The sequence below is a fragment of the Anguilla rostrata genome, chromosome 4 (genome assembly GCF_018555375.3).
Source record: "Anguilla rostrata isolate EN2019 chromosome 4, ASM1855537v3, whole genome shotgun sequence".
Classification (NCBI taxonomy): Eukaryota; Metazoa; Chordata; class Actinopteri; order Anguilliformes; family Anguillidae; genus Anguilla; species Anguilla rostrata.
Window position 1 is genome coordinate 29,082,760 of NC_057936.1, and position 20,386 is coordinate 29,103,145.

At 38.8% G+C, this 20,386-nt stretch overlaps 1 protein-coding gene across 1 annotated transcript in view; it reads left to right on the forward strand.

Annotated features, from left to right (window-relative positions):
• ptprc (protein tyrosine phosphatase receptor type C) overlaps window positions 1-20,386 on the forward strand; it is a 99,034-nt gene that overhangs the window by 52,749 nt on the left and 25,899 nt on the right. The gene's annotated exons all lie outside the window — the stretch shown is intronic.

Below are 20,386 nucleotides of genomic sequence, written 5' to 3' on the forward strand. Positions count from 1 at the left end.
GGCACGTGGCAATATCTGTGTGTCACTGACTTCAAGCAGTCATTATATGCAAAGGATATGTGACAAGGTATTAAACATGACTACTTTCATTTGCATAACATTATTATGTTCAAAGCATTATGGTGCCCTGAAATGGGGGAGAATATGAAAAGTTCTGCAATTTCTTCATGGTGAAACCAAAGTGTTTAAAAATACCCTTAAATAAAAGCTATGAATGTACACTTTAACAACATGTACTCCACTATAAAAATATGGAGTACAAAGCCAAACATAGATAAAAAGGGAGTGCAGTGTATATGTATGGGTGTTATGGTCAAATGACACCAAAACTGACCTTTTTGTTCATGCACACAAGCAAATTTTGAACCTCCGAGGTGGTGGATCTTTGATGTTTTATGGTTGTTTTGCATCTACTGGTCCTGGTGGTCTCCTCAAGGTCACAATAATTATGAACTTTGGGAAGGACCAAGATATTTTGGCCAAAGACCTAGTAACCTTCTTTTTTATCTTTCTTTCTTTAAGACAATGATTCCAAGCATACTTCAAAATCAACCAAAAAAAGGTTAACCGGCAACAAAATGATTACTTTACAATGGCCATCTTAGTCTCTGGAATTGAAAATGTGTGGTATGAATTGATAAGGGTAGTCAACAAATGAAGGATCTGAAGAATCTTAAAAACTTAAATAGGAATGGTCACCAATTCCCCCGAAATGTTCTGTAATCTTATAGAACACTAATTATGACTTCGTAGTGTCATCCTTGAAGATCATTATCTGTATTATTTATTTTATTCAGTCTTTACTCATCTTTATGAAGGTTGTACTGTATTTAATATTGGAATTATAAATCATGGAAGTAGACTTCATACTGAAATGCTGCCTAATATAAACACAGCCATTGTTATAATGGTGTATTTTTTACACTTGTTTTCTCATCTTTACCCTGCTGCAGATATCACAGTAAATCTTTACTAAATTTAGATTTAGTTGTTGAGGAAAATTTGCAGTTGTGGACTGAAAGAAGCTGTGATTTGAAATATTTCAGTGAGAGATTTGACACCTGCTGTTCCCTTAGCCTTTAACCGAAACATCCTTATTTATGCTGCCCGATGCGAGAATGAAGATTGTATTTCTTCTTTAATTTATTTTCCTTAATAATAATGCTATTCCCCTGTATTTTTTGTTGAGTATTGAATTTGTCCCAACTATGGTTTAAGCTCTGTTTAGCTTTGTAAATTCTACTTTTTCCTAAGCCTTCCAGTATTTTCACACATTTACCAAAATTTGGAAACATTTTCTTTGGTGTCAGTCCCTGACATATTATAATGTAGTAAAATACGCACATTGGTCCTAAACATGCCAGATAGCTATCCCCAAATAATCCATCACTTCCAATGTGACTGTTTAAGGATCACATGAAGGATATACAGCACTTTCACATAATGACAGAATACAGATGCTGCAATGAGATAACACTGGCATTGGTTTAGTGACAACAAGGTAGTAGCCCTCTCCGATGTCAGCTTAATTAAATATATGAGAGTATTTTATAGAGAACTGTCTGTTTATTTTCTGTTCCTTATTTTCCTGCAGAGAATTCACAATAACAAGCCTGGGATTCATATGTCATGCTGAACCAATGACAAGTGACTCGCTTTAAAACACACAACATAATCAACAAACTAATTTTCTGTAATTCACAATAATTGTTTGTTGCCTCAGTGTGACTTGATTACTTTTCATTCATGCACAGGATGCTTAATATCACAACTGCTTTTGAAGGATTGTTTATGTAGGAAAAATTGCTTAATGGCCTAAAAATGACAGATTACCATACAACATACTTCATGTGAAGTACAGACTATAATTACAAACATTTCTACCATGCAAAAACAGACATGGAGCCATGAATTTTTATTCAACAAAGTACCAACTTGTATATACATTTCTTTATGCATTTCTTCGTGAACGTGCTCATCACAGTTTAGCCACTCTGTTCTTCTATCCCGAATGTCTCTCTCTCTCACATCTGCTGAGCTTTATCTTCCTGTGGAAAATTTTCAGTCTTTCATTTCTAAATCTGTCATTTCCTTCTCTTTATCCTCTGTAGTGGAACAACTGACCATCCAACAGTGGATCAGTAGATTACTGTCATTACCCCTTTTCCCTTATTGAGATATTTCTTTAAGAAACTGCATTATACCTACTCTAATTTTCATAATAATCAAGTCAATTTTATTTATTGATTTATTTATTTGTTATGCTATTTTTCTTCCTCAAATATCCCCATTTTTTAAAAACTTTTTTTTTATTAAGTCTGGGTAGTATTAATAAATTATACTAGAATTGTAGCATGCTTTTGAAAGTTTACTTAACTGTTTACAGTCCAAGGTTTCACATTGTTTTTGTTCTTGTTAATACTATATTGCACTTTGTCAATAATTCTGGGGATAGTGTAATATTGAATGGGTTGATGGTGATAAGGAAGGAGATGATGAAGATTATATTTTAAAAGCAGATTATTTTTATATGATTATTTAATCATCCTCCTTGACCCAGAATGACACTTTAATGATGCCCATTTAACTGGACCTGAAATATTTTTACATGGCCGTTTTTTAAAATGAGGAGGAAAACAGAAAATACCAGCTGAAACTAATACAGTATGCACGAGAACACATCATAAGTCTAGTTTTATCTGAGCAAACATAGTGTGAGCTCGACTAGCTGTTGCAGAGAATGTAAACCCTGGCACTTTTCTCAGATTTTGAAGCCCTGCAAAGTACTCCAGCTTAAAAATAAAATAGTGCTTTCATTCAAAACACTCACTTCTGTTCTATAATGTTCTCTTTGGGTATCAGGCTCTTGCTGTCTAAGTGATGTAATGTTTTACAGGTCCCAAGTAAATCAAACCATTGCCAGATGCCACAAATCCAGAATTTACCTTCCTAACCACTATGTGAAATGCATTCTACACAGGCTTGTTTTTTTTTACTGCCGACATGAGACCACAGAAGTTCTTTAAATGGGTCCCCGTGCAGAGCACCAAAACCAGGATGCCGTGCGCACTGTTCCCACGCTTGTTTCTGCGCTGCATGCCAGCTGAGGTGGTACCACAACTGTGCTACCATTTACAAATGAGAGAGATGAAAATAAAGATGTCTGTTTTGCATAACTGCTTTATCATGAAGGAGAGTAAAGAATGTTTTATTTTTATCATTACTAGTAGTACACTAGTAAATAATTAGGACTTCCCTCCCACCCAAATAAATAAATTTCTTAATAAATAGTAGTAGATGTGCCTGCTTAAATTATGGTTATAATAGAGGCTATATTTTATATACACCGGACAACCACACTTTTTGTTACCAAGTGTCTTTTTGGACAAATCCAGAATGGAGAGAATGCTGAGGATTTGAGATGTCTCTGCTTCTGTGGCAGCTGACAGGTATTGCGGCAGAGAGATCCTGTTTAAAAGCAGCCTCGCTTGACAGGAGTGAAACAAAGCAATGTGACCCCCAGAATCTGAAGAAACACCTTGTTTATTGTTCCAATGACAAGCAGAGGGGGAGCACTCCATGTCAGAGTTCGAGCTGGATTCGGGGTGCTCAATTCACAAGAACACATCGGCGGACTAAACATGTTCTATATGACAAAGCTGGGGCCCTTTCTGGTATATGTATAGCAATTGCATGTGCCTGTTTCAGCTCACCAAATGATACTTATTTTAAACTTGAGAGAGCTTCTGGTATTTGATTTCCAAACTTTTCCAGAGGTGGTGAACTTGCAATCAAATTCAAACAAGCAAGAACAGTCTGGACAGAGGGTAATCCAGATGTTTTTTTGTTCAGCATTCAAGAATTAATAAAAACTTAAAGTGGCATTTCCTAAATTTACCAATTAGCTATCCAGCTACTGAAGGTTGCAATATTGCAACTGCTCAGCTGCCATATTTTGCTTACGATGCTTACCACTTGGGGTAGAGCATATACAAGGCGTGATTTTGATAGCCTTTCCTCATTTCCACTATATTGTGGGTTTTGCCATTCCCCCCCAAAAAAAATAAATGAAATATTTGGCAGGTTAAGGACATTAGCTCAGTAGAAAAACAATATGTGCTTTCACATATGCCAGTAAAATTCTTATTACCTCAGGAAGTGTTTCCAATGAACATTCTCTCCCATTGAAATGCATTGAGTTCCAGTTTCCCATATGCAAATACACCACTTATATTTCGTACCAGCTTGTCTGTCTGAAAATGGGACAGCCACAGTCTCAAAACAGAGGAACTGCAGCCAAGTCATGCTTTGTTCAAGCTTTTTCATGTTTGTGCGCCAGCGTGAGGATGTCTGGAGCTGTAAGCTAATTTGCCAAATGAATGTAACATTAACTGTCCTTGCAACTTAAAAATAGCTGAATATAATTTGAAAAAAGACAGTAATATTTACAGTATGCATCCAAAGATTCTAGCAATTAACTGTTTTATCTGACATAAGTCTTCATATTTTTACAGAAACACTTCGATATTGATCATTGTACATCTTTTTAAAATTATTTTCTTTTTGGATGGCTAACTCAGAATTCCTTTTAAGACTGAATGTCCACATATCCACATTTTTGTTAGTTTGTTCAAATACTAATATGTGAAAACAAGCTATGTCACAAGTATGTGACATAGCTGGCTATGTATCACCAGTCAATTTACATACTTGTAGTGACTTAGGCAATATACTAGAAAGGGTCCTGAAAAGTACAGTAAACATAGTCTCAAACAGTCACAGGGTTAAAACCTGATCTTTTACACTCAGTTGCCATGGTATATGTGATACAGTCAGGCAGGCAGGCAAAGCCTTTTTCAAGGTTGAAAACGAGGCCTGGGCCTAAAATAAAGCTATGCTCCCTGTCACCTGATTGCACTTTTTCAGCACTCCTGCAGTCCTGAACCCTAAACTACAATTAACACCTTCATCACAGCCTTCCCCCAGCTCTGCTCCTCTTCTGTTTGTCTGGAGCTGGTTTTCATCACAGTTTTCTGAAATGAAAAAACACCCTAAGCATCTGCAGTCTCGAGGTTCAAGAAACAAACAGTAGTGTTTTGATTATTAAAACAGAATTCACATTCATGTGAAAATGTATGTTACTGCCCAAATAATAGTCCTAAATATAAACCCAAATATTAAACTCAACAAATTTACCAATATTTACCTGAACGCCTTCCACAAGTTCTGTCACACACATTATATGTCACATTTTCAAATTGAAAATTCCTTTTTTGATTTTACTTGTAGGGGAGAGCGGGGCATAATGGGCTAACACTTTTGGCTATATGCAAGTGCATTTTTTTCTTTACCAGTCCAGAAGAGTTTTGCGGCTACTATATTGTTTGTGTATGTCAAGGAATCCAAATGTATGTAATCGTGAACAGTCATCTAGTAGTCACAACAGATTGCATTGTTTTGATATTGCATACTGGAAAAAGTGCAGTTACCCTCCCTGCAGGTTATACCGAATGGGGTTGTTAGCCTGTTGTCAGTCGACTATTAATTAACCAATTGATTGGATTTGTTCAACTCAGACCGGACCTCCATACATTTATTTAACTCAACTTTAACTTTAGGCAGCGTAGTGACATGTGACATCTACTGATACAGCTGTTTGTATCGAACAGACATTAGACGGGAACCGAGGGATAATGTACAATCTTGCAATAGATTTTCACAGTGATACGTAGGCCACAAAAAACATGTGTAATCAAAAAATAAATTAAGGACTGTTTGTATCATACAACATGGAATTGCATTGAACTGCCGCTATTTCCTCGCTCTCCCCTACATTATAAACAGCAATACTGTATATTACAGTACAATATGTGTATAGCACAAAACCACCTTGAAATGTGTTCTTTCAAAAGGTCGTTTTGTGATGTTCTTTGGCCTGTGTTGAAATCACAGGCATTGCATGTTTCCCTTAAAAATATGTCAATGCATTAATAAATCTGTTTAATCTAATAGTACCATCCTCTCTGTAATTTAAATGGGAGCTTCAGAATCATATCTAATTTCTTTGTGTATAGTAAAGCAATAGGCTCTTATGCAATGCTTAAACATCTTATATTATTTCACATTATTACGTTATATACATAACCCACGACACCAATTAAATGTTAATTTTCAAAAATGTAGTGACTGTGAATTTAATTAAAATGTTAAAATGTGTTGGGTGTGTGCGGTGGGGATAAACAAATTCATGTATAGGCTACTGATTTGTACCATGTATGCAAAACCAGACATAAGCTACTTGTAGTGGTCAGAATCATCTCAGTTCAAAATATTAAACGTGACCTTCATAGTTCCCGTTTTTATTTACCCATCTTTTATCTCTAGTTCTTCGAGTTTAAACTATTATGAGCCTTTGAACAGCAAACTCCGCTTCGATAAACAAAACCAAGCGAACAAAGTTTAGGGGTAATAATGAAATATGCACTTGTGAATGGAACCCTTGAGTGTCGTTTTCCCATTGTGAAGAAAAGTTTCTCTGATTAGTTTACAGTTTGCTCCCATATCAGCACAACAAAGCCCGCATCGAGACATAACTCCTCTGCTTGTTTACCCCTGCGCGGATACGGCGGTGCAGAGCCTCCGTGACCCTGAGGCACGTAGTCACTTGATGCCTTTGCGTCTCAGCCCCCACCTGTAAAACTAGTCTCATGCTGGATCCCAACGGAGGCGAGATCCGCGGGCTCCTCTAGGCTATCCTGGGGTGCATTCACCTATAATACACATCGCTGCATCGTAATGAAGAGCGGGGAGTCTCATAAAGATGACAGCGGAGCCACCAACTCACCAAGGACTGACCTGCGGTTGAGAGAAGGGAGCGAGCGAGCGCAGCGGGAGCACTGCCGCCTGTCTGCAGATCACAGAGACGTGCCGCGGATGCAGCGCTGAAGGCGCACTTAAACCGGCTGACTACGCGCGACTGTTGCTCGCGCGGAAAAATGTTTTCAACCTTTCTTTGTCTGTCTGTTTTCTCTCCCTCTGTCTTTGTGGTCCTCGCGGAGACGACAGATTTGAATTCTGTGTGGGGAAAAAAGCTTTGCTCGTAATTAGCTGAAATCTCTTAGTACCAAGGCAAAAAAAAGTGCAATTTGAACTTGTGAAAATCTTACTTCCCCTTGCTTATTATTTTTCCCAGATGCTGCTCTTCCAATAAGATCAAAACCTCACCCACTATAACTCGCACAAAGTTTCTCTCTCTCTCTCTCTCTCTCTCTCTCTCTCTTTCTCTATTTATCTCGCTCTCTCTTCCTCTATAAAAACCATGGACAGTATGAGTTGTGAGAAGAATTGAATCATTATAACAATGTAGCCTATTAGCAGGACAACGAACAAACTTACTGAAAGTAATGACAGCATGAACACTTCTCTGTTGGAGAGCAAAACTGTAGGTGATATTAGTCAGTATGGAGGTCTATAGGCACTGTTTTGAGATTTACTATAGAAATGGTATTCTGATTCATAAACGACAGCAGTGTGTGCAGGGAAGCATTAGGTCACAGGGTCAAGGGTTGAATATCCAGTGCAGTCCACATCAGTATAACAAATCATGTGAAATAGATGCAGTGTACCACACAAGTCTTTAAACCTCTGTGCAAAGGACTGGTATCTAGTCCAGCCCACAACACCCTCCAGTGTTAGCCATATGGTGGGAGGACTAGACATGATAAAGTTGCCATGATTATGAAAAAAAAAACCTGGATCATGTCGTGTGAGATATTATAAGCAAACGCTGTCTAAGGTGTCACTCGTCTCTTGTCCAGACTCAGGAAATTTACATTTTTCAAGCTTGGCCCTCACACTGTTTTTCGAATGCCCTACAGATTGTACTTTTCCCATGGTTAGTGGACAGTGGAATGATCTGAACTGAGGAGAGAGAGAGAGAGAGAGAGAGAAAGAGAGAGAGAGAGAGAGAGAGAGATCATGTGAATTGGTGTGCAGCGGAGCGCGGGCAACCGCGGAAGGGCCGGTAACCAAAAGCAACGCCGGTAGCACAAAGGATCATCTCCCTGTTTTTTCTCTCTCTCTCTCTCTCTCTCTCTCTCTCCTTCCCGGGCCCCATTAATATCCGAGCGCTCTGTGGCGCTTCATTCATTATTCATGGACGTGCAGGCAGAGGCCACCGCGAGACCTGATAAATTCTCACTTAAATGACAATGAGTGACAGAGCCCGGGGTTTTCTGGTCCTCTCTCCTCGGCGAGTGCGGCTCGGTGGCCAAAGGTCCGGGCTGATCCCCCGCTAATGACCAGCATGATGTATGTGCAGCCGCGGAGCCGATGACACGCGGGCTGCGCGGCGCTGCTCCCGGCCCACGCCAGGGAACCGGGAGCGCCGCGGACGCTTGACAGGCCCCGCTGCCGGGGAAGGGGCCCGTGAAATTCCTCATTAGCTGGGACATAAAGGGTTAACCCTGGAGGGGAACCTTCGGTCAGGCACGGGAGCCTCAGTCTAGTGACCACTTCTGACTGTACCTGATCCCCTCCCCCCCCAACCCCCACCACCAACCCTCGAAACAACACAACAGCCACCCCCCCCCCTCCCCCCGCCGGCCCCTGGGACTAACAGTCTGACAGCTGACAGGTCCAAGTGGCCTCTCTCACATACAATTCAAGAGATGGGAAAATAGACGTGTCGCAAGCTACAACACATGTTATTTGTATTACATTTTATGTCTAAATGAGGGCTTGAATGTGGTACAGAGAGGCTGCAAATATGGGACTAATGGTGATCAACTTTTTAGCAATCATATGAAAATCGTTTACCAATGTGCGTATGCATCGCGCTGCTTGTGTTACTTATCATTATAACTCTCTGATGTAATCGGTAGAAATACTTTTTCAGAATGAGGCAATGGAACATTATTTTTGTGGTGATTTCTTTTTCTAAAAATCCAGAATTTTCAATATTAGCAATGACCTCCAGAATGAAGTATGACAATAGGAAAACAAAGCTATCTTGTGCGCTCATGTTATTTTTGTTTATTTTTTTTATGCAAAGTTGAAAAAAATGTGTTTGGTAACATTCTGGTGGAATGACATCAAGCAGATCTGGCTACTCTCCTGGAAAAGATGTGTTTCCTTTCAAACATAAGCTCAAGACGCTCTGGATATGTACTTTGTGAAGCTTCAACACTGAAGAGGCAGACTATCCAATTTAAACCAACATTATACAACAGGGAAAAAAGGTCCCTAGACTCCATGTTGTATGTGTTATTCTCCAGTGATATTAACTGAATCATATTTTAACCCCCTTTTTACTCAAGCCGTTCTGAGACTAACACTTTCAAGATAACAGAAATGTGTTACTCTGTGTGGCTACCTTAGAGAGTGTCGTCTCACTGTGACTAAACTATACAATTCATAAAAAATGCAGACAGGGAATACAGTTGTACTAGTTCAGGTTCGAATTCCACTTAATGAAAACATTCTGCTACTTTGACGTTAACTGACTTGCCACACTTTTCAGATTGTTCTGTATATCTGAAATAACGCGAGGCAGTATATTTAAGACCTTCCTCATGGATTAATTTTTCTGTAGTTTCAATGTTTTTGTACAATCTGAAATTGTCAAACCCTTTCTCAGCAGAAATCTGTTGGTCCTGCCTTGGACCTCCCATGCTGAAAGGGCAGTGGTGTTCTGTGTTATATATCGTACCTGAACTTTGAATTAACTTTGGAATAATGTACCATGACTAGGAAATGTCACACCAGCTCAATCATGCAGGCTTTTGGGGGAACTTTAATGTTCCCCCACACCACTGCAGTCTGCAGGGAACCTTTCCAGAGGCTCCATTGGACAGGTATGGAAGGCAATATAGTCTCTTCAAATGGCCTTCCCTATTAATTGCACAATTTGTGTCTAGCGATCACTGACCCCCTGCTGTCCTGTTCCCAAGCTCTTCCTCCTAATCCCCCCTGCACACACTATTGACAGACCCAATATCTTTTTATGTTTGTTGATGGGAGAATCAAATCTTTCTGTACATTTTCCACAAACCATTAGTCTCAGTCATAGTTTATTTCCAAACTGCACAGCATTGACAGTGGTCAATCAAGGGGCGCAAATTACAGAACAACCTAGCGACTGCTGGAGAGAGGATATTGACAAGATTCCTTGTTAGTGACAGGTCACTGAACTGCCTTCCAGATTTCTAAATGGGCTCAAGTCATTCTGAAGTGAATGATATCAAGCTATCCAAAACATTTAAAAAATTTCATAAGCATTTCTTACTATATGTTTGTTTAACGATAGCATTTTTTCATTTAAAAAAATAATAATAGCGTTTGATAATGAAAAATTTAAGTAATGCAGTTACTATGATAATTGTCAATAACACTGTCACATTAATTAGACACACACACACACACACACACACACACACAAATACACATATCTGTATGCTATATAAACTAATACCTGCTTCAGGACTTAAATCGCACTGATATAAATATATAGACTTTTGCTCTCTTCCATTTTTATCCCTAACGTCACCTTGAATTTTCTTTGGGTTTAAGGGACAATGCAAGGAATCTTTCTTGTTGTTCCTACAGCTTGAAATGACATGTAAGCTTAAATAGCCTGTATGTGTCATTATTGAAAGCACATAATACTGTTTCTGTATCCACTGGTATGGAATTTTAATTACTGTGTCATCTCATCCAAACATCCATTGAACACATTTCTAAGACAGAGAATAATGAAACAATGAAAAGGTCCAGTTCTTAGATCCAGTGTTCAGCAGTCTAATTAAGTCATAGTACCATAGTTTTTCTGATTCTGACGAAGCACGTGTGCCATTAAGACTCTTCCTCCTAAGGCTATTGAAATGTTTGGACACAGAACATCGCAGCATTTGTGTCTGTGCTCTCCCTTTATTTGTCCCAGCCAAACGAGGAAGTGATTAAAATTCCCAGTCTGGAGATATGACACACTGTCCCCTATTCTTCCACTGACCAGGAATTTACACAACCTGAAGTGTGTGTCATAGCAACCCTTTTGCTTCATAGGCTAACCCGTGTTCTGAGATGTTATGTTTGGATTTTAAATTCAGTTCTTTATGTATTAACACTCAACAGGCTGATTGACAGTAACATAAATAAATAAATAATCATTATGTTATCATCATCCATATAGTCCAAGGCTTCATATTCTGATATGTGCAATATAATAAAAAAAGCTATTTTGCTCAAGTGTTGAAAAAGAAGGTAGTATGATATAACTACAATTATAACATTCTAATCACTTCATGCAGAAACACACCACACAGTGCTTTGGCTAGTCTGCTAAATTTTAGAATGCCCTTTATGTGGTTGATATACCTGGTGTACAGGCCTGCACAGCTTTGGGTTGGAGTCATTAGGCATGTGTAATGCGAATCTGGCTGAACTACACTGTTTAATTCATACCAGGCCTCTGTTCTCTTATAATACTCACTCTGGTACAAGGCAGTTCACCAGTGAAAAACAACAACAGCAGAAAACAACCCAGTTGTTATTACATCTAATGAACTTCAGAACAGCAGTATAGAAGTCTGCTGAACTTTCCTGATTTCTTGATGCTAAGTGATTGGAAAAAAATAGCTACCCTCCGCACTGTCCATAACCAGTACAGAAATGCCACACTATTCACACATATACATGAGCGAAGGTACAGACCACTCCCCAAGCTCAGGGAAGAGCAAACCATAAAACATCTAAAACTCGCCGATGAAACTAGCATCGAGGTGGAAACATAGTGCCCTCCAGTGGCCTTATATGGAATTTATTTCTTTGTTTTGTTGTATGGAAAATTACAAAACGTGGATGAGCTCATTACTGCTGATAAAAATAATGACCTAAAGAAGACTGTTGCTTGAATACTTCTGAAAATGTAAGCCCACAACATAAATCAACAACACAATTCCTTTAGAGCCTCTGGATCAAGTATTTTACTGAACAGTCGTGAGCTGTATTTTGCCATAATTCTCACCAGAATAAGTTTATTTCAGGGGAAATGATCCTGAGAATTTGGCACACACATCTTGTACCTGTCACACAGAGCCATTTTTGTCATGGTGGCCTGGAGAAGAGAATCATGTCACATTATGCACACATATTTCCACATGCACGGACAGCGGGGACAGCTGGCTGATATGTGCCACTGGCCAAGTGTCCTGATGCAATAGCAGTAACATCAGATCACAACACAATTGTAACCTGCAGCAGGTGTAACCTACCCACAGTGCATATCTTCTGCCATTTCATTGGCAGATTGTCATTCCCTGGCCGCCTCTGCCTTGCTGGTTATGTGATTTGAGGAGGCTTCTATTTTGACATCTACATGTTTAGCAGGCATTCTTATCCAGAGTGATTAAATGTGCCAAGTCATCAGTGTTTCTGCTGTTAATAAACCCACAACACAAACTTAAGTGCCTTAATAGGTGCAACAGGGAGATTGAGCATGTAGTTCTTAGTAAATGGGTTGAAGGTTATATCTTTAGATGTAGCATTAAGAAAGGGCTAGTAAACCCTGTCTATGCTCAGTATCAGGTGAGTCGCGATGCAATGCAAACAGGAGTGTCTTGTGTCTGTGTCTGTGGCACAGTGGCTCTGGTGGCCTGCCTCTCTCCACCCCTGTGGGAACAGAGCACAGAAAACCTGTGACCAAAAGGAAGGACTCTTTAGAGAAGAGACAGTAGCCAGAAGATGCAGTGTGGTGGTGCAGCAGGAGTGCAAGGTTTGATAGCAGACTGCAGATCAGTGGCTACCGTTTCTCTCGCCGCACCATAAAGACATCAGAGCAGATGACGCCTAAGAAGAGCACCTAGAAGAGAAAGATGTGTGTGATTTATTTCAGGAAACTTCATCGGAACTGACTGCACCCACTCTGCCTTCAGTATCGGTGTCGAAATGTTCTGTGACATCATGCTTCTCTCAAACAGCCAGCCACGCCACCAACCAGATACCAAGACTTCCTCCAGCAGCCATCAGTACATCTCATGAAAGCATGTCAATGTAAATATGTACAAGCATTCTTGTTCTTTGTCAGGTCTAATATGTAAATGGTCGCTTCCTGTTTGATTTATTTTAGAGCATGTGCAAGCAAGGCCTCCAAGAAAGGCCCTATTGCCTCCACAAACTCAGTGTGGTTTTAACAGTTTTACAGACCGCCACTTCTGTGTTTCATTGCTCACACGCTCTGCATTATCACCCTTCTGTTTTTCTTAGCAACAACAAGCTTCAATAGTTCTTTTATAACGCCACAGGAAGGCAGTCTCATAAAAACAATCGTACAGTGCAATTAATTACAATTATAAACGTATCTTAATTTATCTGAATTTATCTATAGGAGCTATCTATGGGAAAGCATACAAACTGTTACTGCATATTATATGTATACCTTACACTACAACATAGTATATTTAATTTCTTACCTGTGTCAGAAGATCCTTATCCAGTCTGACATTTGCACATACTATCCATTTTCATGACTTAATATTTATTGATGTGACACATATTGAGAATTATGATTGTTAGATTGTCTTACTACTTTTACCTTTTATTCTTTGTTAAAATAAGTTAAGTACACAATTTTGCTTTCATTTTTTTCCCTTGTTCATGCTAAGACATTTATGGATGGTAGTTCGCAATGAGCACTGTTTGATGACCTAAAATGACTACAGTATTAATCAAAAGGGTAATTCTTTACATTTAGGTTCCATTAACTAACATGAGTTAAGAGTTTAATTACCCTCAACAAAGACTGAACTAATCTATTTACAAGGCATTCAAACAAATCATTTATTTGCATTTTATCAAATAATGCACCATTCTCTTCCATGTTAACTCAACTGAATCTGAAATATGATTTGTTCCCTTCTGGTCATCTCAAGTAATGTTTTATACACTGACAGTATAAAACATTACTTGATGTTTCCAAACATGAACAGGTTGTTCACTAATGCAACACTTGTATAAATACCACATAATTTACACCTGATTGCTCAGCTTCTACTGTACCGTAGCTCACATTCAACCTTTGCTAATGGTTTAAGCCGCGTTTCCACCGCAGGAACTTTACCCCGGAACTAGGAACCTTTTGAGGAACTCAGTGCGTTTCCACCGCAGGAACTAGGGTCTAAATTTAGTTCCGGGGGCTTTATTTTACCCCCAAAAAAGTTCCTGCTTGGGGGGGTAGTACTTTCCAAAAGTACCGGAACCTTGGGGGTGGGGCGCAAGCGCTGAAAATTTCTGATTGGTCGACTACTTGCAGTGTTATTTGTTTTATTTCAACCGCCATGTTGAAAAATCTACAGCCGCAAACCGATTTATTTTCATAATAACTTCAAATCAAACTTGTATGTTATGCGGCGCAGTAGCCTAGTTTTGGTTATAGCCTGCCAACGTCTTGGAATTATTACGTGTGCTCTTCTGTTCTTTTCTTGCTTTAGTATTCGTTTTATAAAATGCTAAGCATTCGTGCTGGGACAGCATGTTACGTACCAAAACATTCAAACGGATTAATTTGGTTGCTGAATATTTTCTTCCGGATTTTCTTTGTTAGCCCGTTGTAATTGACTCAAAACGTTTGATACAGTTATGTGAGGTATGCGGTAGTTCTGCGTAATTCACATTGGTGATACAGTAAAAGCAAATTGGAAATCACCTTCCGCACTTTTTGTCAGGGTAAAATAACAGGTTAATTCTAGTAATCGTCCCTTTAGCTTTTTCAGACTGCTGTAATTTTACTCTGCCATTCAATTCCACAAAAAGACCAGGAAGACTATGGACTAATTTATGGTGCATGGTTCGCATCTGGAGGGCACGCTTCGCTGCTCGGCTAGCAGTAACTTCGAAGGAAAGCAAACGGTGGCTGTACCACTGCTAATTAAAATTTTCACGCAAGTCCAAGTTTTCGTTCTATTCTTGTCATTTTGCGATTAGCCTATATGGAATTGACGATGAGAAAGTAATCAAACAGAAAATTGTTTACAATGTGTGCATGTTTTCTGCTGTTGTTGCCAGTTATATTGGAAATGTGAATGCATTCTGTCGCCTCGGATGTCAAGACATGAAAGACATGAATGTTCGCATAAAAACATAATGAATGTGTTTGAGAGGATATATAAAACCATTACAATCTGACTATTGGCCTGTTATATCCTATTTGTTGCATAACAACGGTCCAAGTTCAACTACCAACGACAGTTTTGCTTGACAACAGTAAAATATGCCCAAACGGCTGCAGAAGAATATTTCAATTCCAGGTGATTAAATCGATAAAAATCTATAAATACAAAAGTAACCATATACAGTCATTGTTGGTAGCCCGTTGTATATAAGTGGAATAAACCCCTCCGGGCTGTCCCGATTATTAGAAAATAATGTAGGCTACTTCGGTGGTAGTATGGGGTTACAGAAGAAATCATAGGACAGATGGACCGACGACAACGTTGCTTTTTCATACGTCAGTGGGATAATTTGCCTAATCTTCGCGGGACTTTAAACCGCGGTGGAAACGCAGACAACCATGGGCTGAAGGAACTTTTTAGTTCCTTGAAAAGTAGTTCCTGGGACTAAAATTTCCGGGTACTTTTGGTGGAAACGCGGCTTTAGTTAACATGAATAAATGTCGATAGATTAGTTTATTCCTCGGGTTAGTTAATGCATTAACTCATGTTAGTTAGCAGAACCCTATTGTAAAGTGTTACTTTTGAAAGTAAAGATAGATCATAGTGTGATTTTCTTTTCTAGGAAAGGAAAAAGGTTATACCACTTTTTCTTTCACAATTAATTTTTCATTCATAATGTGAGGATGTATTCTTGGATGTCCTTGAAGAGTGAAGAACAATCCTTCGATTCTTAAGGGGGGTGATATTGACAGAGTTCTCTGAAAGACCCCATCCCCTCTGTACTACACTGCCAACTGTATCAAGAAGAGGGGTATGTGGTTATATACCTAATTAGTACAGTATTCCTCACATTAAGTGCACCAGAAATGAACCATTCCAGTGACAAATATGTTTCATACATTTAATACTAAACTCTGTAGCGGTGTTTCGGTTCACTTCTAAGTTGAAAAGTTGAAGTAGGTCCAGTAAGCTCCCTGATGGACTTCCCCCAACAGGATGGAAACCAACAGCAAAGCAAGCTAGCAAGCAAGGAAGTGGTATCTTGCGGCAAGGCCTAGATAATAGAGGTGAGAGTGACGGAGAAAAAGGCCAGAGGTGTTTCTGTCTCGGTCATTATAGGACAGTAAAATACAAAACATTATGGGAGAATCCTAAATCCTACCCTGTTCATTGCTGCTTGAAGCATGAAGTTTTATTTCCTCTACAAATTATCATAATTATTGGCTGATTTAAATTGAGTTAAACTGATTCACTGTATTCTTTGAGTATATTGTGTGTGAGTGACGATTTGTGTCTGATGTATGGCATCCCATATGATTATGTATGTTGTCTGTGTGTATGTGAGACATTTTGTCCCAATTAAAATTTTAGTCACATCATGACATCAAGTAGAGAAGAAAATTCATAGTTTGGCTATTTAAATCAACAAAATGTTATAAACAACGAATCTGTAGAGTAGCTGATCTCCTGTGGGTTTCAAAACTAATAACGAAGTGGTTGCTCTTAAAAGTTAGCATGCCTGACCATGCAGCTGCACAATACACAGAAAATTACTATAGGACAATAGGCAATTAGGCAGAGACAGGTGACAAATTAAAGGACAAATCAACATAAAGTGTCTTAGTAAGATGTTGGGAAACTTGGCACTCTACTGGAGGGATGGAACACCATTTTGCCAAAAGATATTTCCTCATTTAGTGTTTTGAAGATGGTGGTGGAGAGCGCTCTCTAACACATCGGTCCAAAATCTGCCATAGGTGTTCAATTTGGTTGAGATCTGATGACTGCGTAGGCCATAGCATATGATTCACATCATTTTCATACTCATCAAACCATTCAGTGACCCCTTGTGCCCTGTGAATGGGGGCATTTTCATCCTGGTAGAGGCCAGTTCCATCAGGATAAAAATGTTTCATCATTGGATAAAAGTGATCACTCAGAATGACTTTGTATTGATTTTCAGTGACCCTTTCCTCTAAAGGGACAAGTGGACCCAAACAATGCCAGGAAAATGGTTCCCACAGCATAACAAAGCCACCAGACCTCCTCGCTGTAGCAGTCAAGTATTCAGGCCTGTACCGTTCTCTTGGTGTATGCCACACATGCACCCATCCACTTGTCGAGAATATGGTGAAGGATGACTCATCTGATCATATCCCTTTTTAGCACTCTGTCGACCAGTGCCTATGGTTTTTGCACCACTGAATTCTCAAATATGCATTTGTTATGATGGGTTTGTGTACTGCAGCCCTACTATAATATCCCTCTCTATGTACTTGTCAACAGACTATGACACAGTCTGATTACATCCTGCATTGACATTCTCGGTCACCTGGGGAAGAGTTGCTCTTCTGTTTTTCCTTACATATTGTACTAATGCACAAGCACCACGGTCATCGAATTTGTACTTTCGACCACAATTTACCACCCTATTAACTCATGTTTTTCCCGTAGATCTAAATGCTGATGTCACTTTAGTCACTGTTCCTATTGAAACACTAGCCTGTTGAGGCGTCTTTGTGATTGAAGCTCCTGCCATCTGTGCCCCAATAATGAACCCTCTTTCAAAGTCACTTAGATATTTTCCTCTTGCCATCTTGATCCAAAATTGAGGCCAGCTGGGCCTGCTCAGCATTTTTATACATGCCACAGAGCTGTATATTAATGAACCAGGATGTTAATTGCTTAATTGTATCATGTACCTGTATAGAAGCATCTGCATTTGTTATGTTTCCACTCATTTATTCAGGTTTTTCTTTAAGTTGTCACCCATCTGTATATGTTCATGCACAATATGCAAAACATATGAACCTTTTTACCTATCTACAATCTATGTTGGGTTTTTCAGGTTACAGTATGATGTTATCTTCAGTGAATCATATTGCAGATGCAGTTACAGATAGGGCCAAGTGTCAAATGGGCCTTGTATAAGCCCTAGGCACTTCAGCTTACTAATTGAAAATGTGATTGGTCTGAAAGAGTTGTCACAGCATGACCTGGAACTAAGTGGTCAATTCACCCCAAAATTATGTTCATTTAAAATGCATTTATGACCCAGTAAATCCTAACCTCATTTGATCACTCATCTGTTAACATTCCCCCTAGAGTTTCCAGTCTTACTTGCAGTTGTAATAAAGGTAATTAACAGTGGAATGTTCCCCTTTTGTAAAATCGTTGAAGTCTTTAGCTGCTCCTCATGCTGTGTTATTGCTGGTTTCCCACAAAGTAGATTGAGAAAAAATGATAAAGGGAATTCATACAGTTACGTATTAATATACACATAACAAACAATCCAGATTATCACTTGCCATTTAGTTGGCTTTGCTAGCCACGACAAGTCAGGTTTGACGAATTTGCTGCCACATTATTAGCTTACGAACCAAGACACACTGATAATGTGCACTACAGGTTGTGCCTGGTGTTCCATGAATTATGCAAAAAATAAATAAATACATTTTGGATTATCTAGCCAGCAAGGATTTGTGGTGATAATGTTTTAAATATTGTGTAACTGTCCATTTTTCTATAATATATTTACAGTAGCTTTTTAAAAAAAATACAGTTTAATTTTTCTATATTATTTCCCTCCACTCTTGTTGTAGTCCAACTGTAGTCCAAATAAAATACTAGCCCTATCCTATGGGGTCGCCAGAGGAACACTACAATAAGGACAGCACTGCCACCAGCTGAAAACATACCTATTTCAACTGCACTAGCTCACCTATCGCTCACCATTTTGCATGGATTTACTAGCTGTAGTTCAAATGTAAGTCTATATAGACTACTATCAGTTGTGACTCTCATAACTCAGCATCAGCACTGTTCATGGCCTGAACCTGTTTGTGTAGACCTGTGTAAGTTTCTCTGGATACAATCATCTGCTAAGATTATACATGTAAATGCATAATCACTGGGAACTGAAAGTCTAAGACAACAGTAAATGTGGAAATCCAACAATATGACTCACAATTTTTAATTAATTTGTGATAGCTGTTACTGTCGCTGTTAAATTGTTCCTTTTTAAAATTTTTGCTAAAAGCCTGCTAACAATATACACAGTAAATCATAAAACAGACAGCTAATGTTGGAGTTAAACTAGCATGTACCCGATAAACTAACATGTTCCTATGCTGCAGATGGGGATGTTTGGAATCATGAAAATCCCCAGGAGGAAAATTTTGGCTTTATCTGAAATTTCTGGTATAAATATTTCTACCTTGAGGTTTAAGTCTGAGGTTCACAGCTGTGCACGTTCTGACATGGTTTCTTTGTTATGGCTTTGGTAGTACACTGAGGCTAATACAAACAGTAGCATAAAAATGTTTGAAATGAATATACTTACATTGTGTTAAATCTGTTAACAAACAGATCTTTTTGACCAAATTTCATAAATTCAGGTTCATAAATTCATGAATTCAATCTAATTTCTGCACATAATTTCATTTTGTAATTAAAAATGATAATTAAATATTCATATATAACAAATCCAGCATCTCACAGTCCACAGGGCACGTGTGACAAGTTTCATATAAACTGTAGTCAAATCTAACACTGTAAATTCAGCTTGTTGAAACTGAGGAAATGTGTGGTATGTGCTCCCCTCCTGGGTAGTATGATTTGGTTGAATTTCTCAACACTGCTTTTGTGGCACTGTATTTATATATAATTTGGAAGCCATGTTGGAGTTTATGCCCAAATCTTGTGCTAAGTGAATAACTGTGGAGTCCCATCAAATGTAATTGATTAATTAATATTTCAAATCTTATCTGTTTTTCAATAACTGGCAAGATATTATAGTGGAGGAGGCAGAAAGGAAAACATATATAAAGGTTTAAAAAATTTTAAAGACAACAAACAAACAATCTATTTCTTTCATATCATTGGTCTTCGGCTAAATACTTTGGGGCAAATCATTTTCAGAAAATAAGAAAATCATTTTGATGTCATCACAGCTAGCGAGTGTAGGCGGTTCCATTTTGTATCTCGCAAGTGTACAGTGTGCTGATATTATTCTCCAGGGGTCACGTCTTTCACACAAAGCACGATAAGTCTAGACATGTGACACTGCTCTTGCAATCATTGAAGAAAGCCCTCAAGAGGCACCCCCCCATTGGCCAGCTTTCAGCTCTCTGCTCGGCAGTGTCAAAGTTTGGTGCGACTGGTCAGGATGCATTGCAAAGGCCACTGAAGGGAATTCTAAGTGTTTCGGTTTAAACATCCCC